This window comes from Castor canadensis, chromosome 5 (genome assembly GCF_047511655.1).
Source record: "Castor canadensis chromosome 5, mCasCan1.hap1v2, whole genome shotgun sequence".
NCBI lineage: Eukaryota > Metazoa > Chordata > Mammalia > Rodentia > Castoridae > Castor > Castor canadensis.
This window is the reverse complement of record NC_133390.1, coordinates 2,766,144-2,775,223: the sequence shown is the minus strand read 5'-3', so window position 1 is coordinate 2,775,223 and position 9,080 is coordinate 2,766,144.

Sequence of the window (9,080 nt, the reverse complement as noted above, 5' to 3'; positions counted from 1 at the left end):
TCCTTTGTCCTTCCTGTGAAGCAGTCTTGGCCTATCCTGGCCCCACCATAACCCATCTTGCTCGCTCCTCCTCAGTCTCCAGCGAGGTCCCCACATTGACCCCATCAAAGGTCCACTGATTTTCTGTCAACCACGCAGGCCAGAGAAACCCCTCTCACCTGTCTTGAAGTCCAGGCGGGTTCTGCCAGGTCTCTCTGTGTTCCCCACATTCCAGAATATTTCACAGTGCAGAGGGAAGTTGAGACGGATGCCTGGCAATAGTGGGCCTGTGTCAGGTGGCCCCTGTGCCAGCCACACAGGTTTCTAGACATGTCACCCTCTCCTCCAATGACAGGTCACCCTTCCTCCACCTGGGGTGAGCTGAGCAGGAGGGACATGGCAGAATGGGAGACCCAGAAAATGTGCTAGGTGCTGGAACCAGGCCTAGATGGTGGGGAGTGAGCAGCCACCACCCTGAGACCCTCGTCTGCACTGGTGTCAAGAGAGGACGTTTGTCCAATGGCACCACCAGGACACACATCACCTAGAAATGGGATTCCCAAGTCAGGTATGTTAGGAGGTGGACAGCAACTGGTCACTGCCTTGTTGGTGGAACCCAGGAGTGAATCCTGCTGAAGCTTGATTCCTGGCCCATGATCCAGGATTCCTCTTCCGGGAATCATGGCCACCCAGTTCCATTCTCATAGCTGACCCCTGCCCTCTGGGTCATGTAAGTCACTCAAGAGGAATGTTCCTGGGAAGAATGTCCTCATCCTTAGTCTGGTGGCTTTCAGACCATAGTGAAAAGATCAGAAAGCTGGCTGGGCCATCAAATCCCAGGGAAAGGTTGTGTTGCCCCTATCTGTCTGCAGGGTAGAAAGTGGGGCCACAGCCTCTTGGAAACCTGACAGCTGACCAGCGGTGCCCAGTGGACGGGATGAAAGCGTGAAGCACATCTTAGATTTGGCCACAGCCTATTGTATGCCAAGATGGCTGACGTGTGTGAAGTGGGAAGCACTCACTGCTCTTGACCTGGGTTTGGGAAGCATTTCTGGAAGGGCCATGTGGTCTGTCACAGCACTAGAGCCTTGTAGACACCACAGATATGAGCAGGCATGACTTGCCCCAATAAAACTGTGTTTATGGTTCTGAAGTAGACTATTGTTTAGCTCTCACATGTCACCAGATAGTCTTCTTCTTCCCCAGGTGTTTAAACATGTTAGTCATTCTTGGCTGTGGGTTGAACACAAACTGGTCAATTTGACATTGCTATGGGTGCTGACCCTAGTGTAGATGCTGCCTAATGAGGAGACAGACACAGGCACAGAAGGGACTCCCTAGGGTTCATGTGGCAGTGAGCCTAGGCTAGAATCCCTGTGCCCACACTTGGGGGCTGGTACCTGGGGGCTCTAGAGGGTTGTAGTAGATATTGGTGGCTGTTGTGGGCCAGTCTGGTATACAACCTCTCACTGCCTTTTCAGTGTTCTTTCCTTTGAGCATTGGGCATGGCTGGTTCTAGGTCTGGGGGCTCTGCCCATTTCAGAGCCCAGACCCCCCAAACCATAGGGATGTGCAGGTTTCCCAGGCTGCACAAAGGCAGCCCCACCTCTCAGTTATGGTGCTGGCTCAAGAGTGGGTGCCAAGAAGAAACTCAGGATGTTCTCTTCTCTGGGGTTCTTGAGCTAAATCACCCTGTGGGCCTTGAGGTGTTGTGGCTGGGCTTTAGAGACAAGCCCCATCTGCAGAAAGAAACAGCCTCCATCCAGAGGCTGGTGGGGCTCAGGGGAGGTAACAGATTCTAGGTAGCCGAAGGATCTGTGGCCCACTCTGCTCCAGGTCACCCAGGAGACTCTCTTCTGTGCTTAAAGTTATCTTCAGTTGGTTTTTTGTTCCCTGCAACCCTCCAAATCCCAAAGCTCTGGCACTCAGCAGAGACACTGAGAGGGACACAGGAGGATGTAGTCCAGGGCTTGCTGTCATGCATCTCCTGGCATCTCACTGCCTGACCCCAGTGTCCAGCATGACTGGATGGACCTATGCATGTGGAATGTGAGCAGAGTCTTGTAGCTGTGAGGTTGGCACTGGCACACACAGAGGAGCAGGTGACACACCCAGCACCACAACCCTCTTCCAGGACCTCTCCTTACACAGAGCAGACCCTGAACCCTCAGCTGTCCTAGGATGGCCTTGCTTCCTGTCACATAGCAGAGTCTTGAAGATGGAGAGTCAGTGCCTGTGAAGCTCTTCTTCTGCTCGGATTTGCTCTTGGCCCCAGGGCAGCTCAGCCACACTGACCAATTGGGCTGAACCAACATGGCCTAAGGGGTTGTGAGATGCTGGATTATTCCAAAGTCCCAGAGAGTATCCCAGACTGTGATTGATGTGTGATAAAAATTCCTAGAAGCTGAAGAACAGGGAGCCAGCTCAACACTCCTGTAGAGCCTGTGGTTCATTGCTACTGAAATACAAGCATTTCACAACCATAAACTTAATGATATCCTGCTGGACGCCATAAATTTGCCCGATAGGGGATGAAACATCTGGCTTGAGAGCAGCAGATGGTGAAGACGTGAGCAGAAGATGGGTTCCTCAGAGCACAGCGCCCTGCCCTGAGGTCCTGCTGTTCTCCAGGGAGCTGGGGATGAGTGTAAGGAGGAAGTGTCTCAAAACAGCACAGCTGTCCACAGGAGCCAATCTTGTGTGCCTTGTCCCATGTGGATCCATTCTCTAACCCAGAGCCATGGGTGTGGAGGGCGTCGGGAAGCTGAGCCCTCTGCCACTCGCCATGGTGCCTTTGGTGATGGGTTCCATGGGGCAGGGATGGTTGAACTTAGGACTTGGGTACAGTTCATTTTGATGGGCCAGGGGGTGTTGGTAAAGACAGCCATTGCAAATTAGGAAGAAGTTAAGATAGAGATTTCACCCATTCCTTCTGGGGAAACTGAGGCAATTCTGGCAACTTCTGGGCTCTGATGACACAATCAAGCTCTGTGGCTGGGGTGTGGCTCAGTGGTAGAGCACTTAGTGGTTGCCACCCTAACCACAGAAAAAATACTCCTGTTCTAGTCTCACTGCCAGAGGTCTACTTCCCTGGGGGGAACTGAAAAGGTGGCTATTCTGGAGTATGGTTGTGGCCCCACATGCAGGGAAGGGGGCAGAGGTTGGGGTGTGGCCCCTGATTGCACACTCAGAGCAGTGAGCACATGGTGTGACTCCAGGGGACAAACCCAGGTGTTGATGTGAAGAGGGGAATCAAAGCAGTTATTGGAAATTGTGAAACACAGACTTTGAAGCCAGCCAGGCTGGGTCTTTCCTCTCAAATGCTTGCTGGACTTGTGGAATATTCTGGAAACCCCTTGATCAGTTGAAAGCTATTGGCCTGGTGAGCAGCCAACCCTGAGTGTCAGTAGGAACTGTCAGCCAACCCCAAAGAGCATCAGAGTGAAGAGGGTCATTTTTAATATTTGCTTTTTTAAATTCGACATTAAGGTTGTCTAGCGTTGCAGATTTTATGTTTTGTGAATGTGTGTATGGACTCTGTGGATCAGCAATGAATCAAATTCATCACCTAAGTGACATAATTGCCATAATTTCTAAGTGATGGCCCATGCATAATGACCGTGGTTTAAAATCCCCCGGGGAAATTGTTGATAAAGGCTGGAGTCCTTAAATGGACTCTGAAGGCCACCACTGAAGCAAGGAACCAGGGTTGCCTCCATATCACTCCAAGGTGAGTCTCTTCATCCTCAAACTCACTTCTCTGCCTTCTACACTCACCGCCCCCCATCTCTCTCCTTCACCTCATTCTGCCACATACAACGGGAGTGTGCACACAGTACTCTCACACACACATGTGCACTCCTCACACGTGCACACACTCACATACACACTCTTACATGTGCACACACATAAGCACACACATGCATTTGCATAGACAAATGTACACACATTAACACACTCTCACACCCCTCATACCTGTGCATGCATTTATACACACTAGCACATGCATGCACACATCCACACATGCATACTCACACATACATGTGCACACATACATACCACACGTGCATACGCATAAGCATTCATACCCGTGCTACACACTGGCACACTTACACACATGCACACATGCACTTTTGCAGACATGGCTGACTTGCCAGGCTCTCTGTCCACTCTGCAGGTGGCCCATCGGGAAAGGGGAGGAATGGGAAATGGCCCTGTGACGCCCTGCACACAGCCAGCATGCCAAGCAGCAGAGGAGCAGCTGTGGACCTGGTGGGCTGTGATGTCAGGGACCGATGGAGGCCACGGGGCTGACTCTTGCTCAGGTCAGACCCAGGGGCAGGACATGGCATGGAGGCATGGGGTGCTCTTGCTCAGGATTCCTAGGGGAGGATGGGGCCTTTGGGTGTGGGTGACCCACCATCCCGGTTGCCCCAACTGAGGGGAGGTGGGGATTTCAGGGCGGAATTCATGTGAGTCCTGGTGGCCACCAGTGGGGACAGAAGTCAGGGAGGGTCATGAAGCAACTGCCAGGACCCCCCACCCCTTTCCCAGGGTGACCAAGTCGTGGCGAGGCTCCCTGTCCAGGCTCAATGAGCAGCTGAGAGGGGTGCTGAGGACCCCTTGGCCCCGAGAACTCTGGGGACAGGGTGTGCCACCAGGCCCACAGTGCTGTTTACAATGTCGCCAGTAACTTGTCATCAGCACGACCCAGGGCTGCCTCACAGCTAGTGCCTCGCTGCTTCTCCTTAGACTTTCTGGTCTAGGAGACGCATGCAGAGTGAGTCACTGCACCTGAAAGGTATTTCAGGATGCAGCAGGTGCAGGGAAGTGACAGTGCAGCACCACCGGGCCTGTGAGCACAGGGCCACCTGTTGTGGCCCCTAATTCTGGAAGCCTCATGTGTGGCTTAAACTCTTCCTGTCATAAAAATGATACATGTTTATTCTGAGAATTCAACAATTAAGAACATTGTAACTAACAGAAAGAAGACCCCAGAGCTTCTGGAAAATCCCTCCAGCCCTGCCTGTGCCTTTGCATCTCACAAACTAGTCAATATTTTATGCTTGGTGTACTCTAACCATGCTCTCTCAGGTTCTGTTTCCATCTGTCTGGCATCCATTCATCCCGGTGCCAATCGTGCCCCACAGCCGGGCTCCTGTACCCCCAAGCCCACCAGATCTACTCAAACCAGCCAGTCCTCAAGTGTCTCCGGTCTACACCAGGAAAGCCAACAAAGCCTCTGCCTTCCCTTCTTTTGCACCTGTTTGTCTAATGATGGGCGTTTTCTGGCACCGTGAGGTGCTGTGTGCTCCTCTCTTGGGAAGTGTGAGTGAAAAGATCTTCAGAGGCACTGGCCTCTCCACCTTGACATTTGATTGTACCTAACATCCTCTTGCATGTTACCTGTGTACTCACTCCTGTCACTTAACACTGTGACAGGGGTATTGCTCTGTGCCATTCATGTTTTTTGGAAGTGTAATTTATAATGATTGCAGAGCATTCTCTCTAGGTGATCAAAATCTCTCCTTTTGCTATGTTTGTACTGTTTGTCTTTTTAGTCACCTTGAAATGGATATTTTTGTGCACTGATATTTTCTGCACTTAGGGATCTTTCCTCACATTAGAGAATCTCGGTTGAGGGAAATTTCGCCAATCTGGAGATGGGGGGATGACATGGGGTACGGTGTGCTTAGTAAGGAGATTGCTACATGTTGAACGGCGCCCTCACTCGTATGGTGACGTCATGACTGCTGTTACCTCAGAACGTGACTTATTTGGAAACAGGGTCATTGCAGGAGTAAGTAGTTAAGGTGACTCACACTGCAGCCAAGTGGATCCCAATCCAAAATGCCAGGTGCCTTACAAGAAGGCTGATTTGGGCACAGACACACATAGGGAGAATGCAGTGCGAACAGGGAGGCCAAGGTTTGCAATGCAGCTATAAGCCTGGGTGCCAACGATGGCCGCAATACGAGGAGCTGGGGAGGACTGGATCAGGTTCAGCCTCACAGCTGAGAAGCAACCAGCCTTGCCAACACCTTGGACTTGGGCTTGCAGCTTCCAGACTGTGAAAGAATAAGTGTCAGTGTTACAGACACTTGGTCTATGGTACTTTCTAATGGCACCCCAGGACATGCACGGGGACCTAAGCCATGTCAGCCATGCTTACTGTCAGCAAGTCCCTGTTTTCCCCCGTAGAGACACAAGTCCCCTCCACCCACTGTGACTGGTCAAGTCCCTCAGGCTGGCACTGCCTCTGGTCCTAGAATGACCTCAGGGGAGTTCCAGGCTATTCTACAAAGAGCCTATGATGATGTGATATGACCGCCTCAGTCCCACACCCTCCTCCCACGGCCCCCTCTGCATTTATCACCCTGGGCTCCCACTAAAGCCTTTGGTGGACTCTGGGTTCTCAGGAATGCATCTTGGGTAAGAACCACATGTGCCTGCATCTAGCAAAGAGCCAAAGGTTGAGCAGCTTTTGCCCACCTGGTTAGGCAAGTTCATTGAATGAACATGCGGTGCTAACCTGGCACAGATGATGTGAGATGAGATGGCCCAGCACAGAGGAGGCTGGGATGGAGGGACACAGGGCTAGTGCAGACCTGCTGCCTAGGGACCTCAAACACTGCTGTATCAGAGCCACCTTCACACTGAAGGTGCTAGTGTGGCTGCACACACCCTGTGTCTCTCTCTCAGTCCTCTGCTTTGTTTCTGAGAGGCCTGAGGCCCCAGAGTTCCTGAACACTGTCTTCTCAGTGAACTCCCCCATTGGACAAGGGCAACACTTCTTGCTTCCAGAGGGCATCAGTGGCCACAAGACTCAGGACAAACCCCTCCCAGTGGAGAAGCTCCTTGTCAACACACCCAGACCTGATGCAGCCACAGCTCCAAGAGCACAGCCAGCAGCAAGGACTTGGTGGGTCAGACACTCCTGGTCCCTGAGAGCTGTCTTGCCTCCTCCTTCTTCCTTCTGCTCTCCCAGTGCCCGGGTAAACAAAGTTGGAACACCTAGATCTACAGGTTTTCCTGACTGGACCCTGACTAGAACACATTTTGCTTTAGAGCAGTCACTTAATGGAAGAGCATTTAGGCTCATATAGTCAGATATGTGCCATTAGACATGTCCAAGTGCTACCACCATGTCCTGTTGTAAGCAGGTGCAAATCCACGTGCAAACACTACATCTCTGCCATGCATTTTGGCCATGCAGACACAACGGCACAATTGCAGAGTGCTATTTAGCACCTCATTTTTAAGGCAAATGCCTGTGCTCAGCCAGAATATCCATCGACAGCTATGAGCTGTCTTCCAACAGGTGCATCTTGGCCACAGAGAGGGCTGGAGGTCTGTCCTGATGGAGAGGCTCTGGTGCACAGCAAGATGTGAAGAATGCAAAAGTTCCAGGGAGCCCATGTGCGTGACACTGTCTCTGTGTAATAGGGTGAGACATTTGTGCTGTTTGCTCATTAGCACTGCAAAGGCTGTGCACCACAGAGGCCATACTTTTGGTCTCTGGGGAAGAGAACTGGGCAGCAGGAAGGCTGCATGGAATCTATGCTGGATGGTGCCTTTGGAACCGCAAAGCCTGTGTTACAATACCAAAACACTCAAAGATGTGCTGCTTGATCAGAGACTTTCATTTGAGTGTGATGGTTTGCAAAAGATTTTGGCCTCTGAGGCAGGCCACAGTGGGCAGGCTGCTCTTGGGAGGACACTACTGGCCCAGGCAAAGCAGAGCAGCAGAAGGACACCCCCCACCAGCAGCAGACAGGCGCAAAGGAACCTTGTCTGGTGCTGATTCCTGGATATGCTTATCTTGCCATAATGAATGGGTGCTCCCAGGAGCAGACGTGCCTAACAACAGGCTATCAGGGCTGCCCTCAGAGTCCATTAGGACCCACTTCAAGCCGTGTAGTGAGAGACATTGGTGATCATCAGACTTCACCTACAGACACTGTGTGTTTACGCCTCCCCTCCCAGCAGCCAGTCAGAGGAGTCTGGCTGGAGCCCCTCAGAGAGGCATGAAGGAAGGCACTAAAGTCGCAGCTCCCTCCTGGGACAGTTCCTGCTTCAGCCTGGAAGCTCACATGTCCACACCATCTACAGGCATCGGGAGACAGCTGCAAGGAGCTTTGTTCTTACAGGGCTGCTAGGTGAAGGGAAGGAGCCATGCAGCCCTCTGTGCCAGCTGGTGTGAGCTGGTAGTCACAGACTGACCACCATGTCCTAAAGGGACAGGACTTTTTATTGGTCTTGAAATTTGTGCATCCCAATGGTTGGGAAGAATTAACCTAGAAGGTAACACACACGCACAGGAAATTAATGTGAGTCAATGCCCTGTATAGCTATCCTTGTCTCAACCAGCAAAAACCCTTGTTCCTTCCTATTATGGTTTATACTCTCTCTTCAACAAAATTAGAGATAAGGGCAAAATAGTTTCTGCTGGGTATTGAGGGGGTAGGGGGAGAGGGAGGGGGTGGAGTGGGTGGTAAGGGAAGGGGTGGGGGCAGGGGGGAGAACTGACCCAAGCCTTGCATGGACATATGAATAATGAAACAATAAAAAAAAAAAACAATAAAAAAAAAGAAATATGTGCATCCCAATGGTTGGTGGAATCCAGCTTCAAGTTCTCGTTGTTAAAACCTGTGGTGAATCATAGCTGGTGGCAGAACTTGGAAGTCCCTTTGGAGACCATCGTCTGTGGGTCCTGAGCCTTCTTACCCTTCCTGCCAGCCTGATGCTCACTGTCACACGCCTTTCCTCCAGGGCCTCCCAGACACTGGAACACATGGACCCCACTGGGGACAGCCAGTCTGGATGCAGGGGCCCAGTCCCTTGAACAGATCCTCCCTTGGCCTTGCCTACACTTCAAAGGGCCAGCCAGGGTTGACACTACTTCTAGAAACTTACCAATGGCCTCAGAGTCTGGAATTGTGTCTATAGTGCAGCTGTGCTTGCCTATAAGAAATCAAACTCTTAGCAAACTCTTAGACTCTGCACTTTGACTCAGCAACCAAACTTGGAAAAGGTGAAATGAATCACCTGCTAGCATGTCATCTGCTCTTTCTGGACCAAACACTAAAGTGATGGGTACT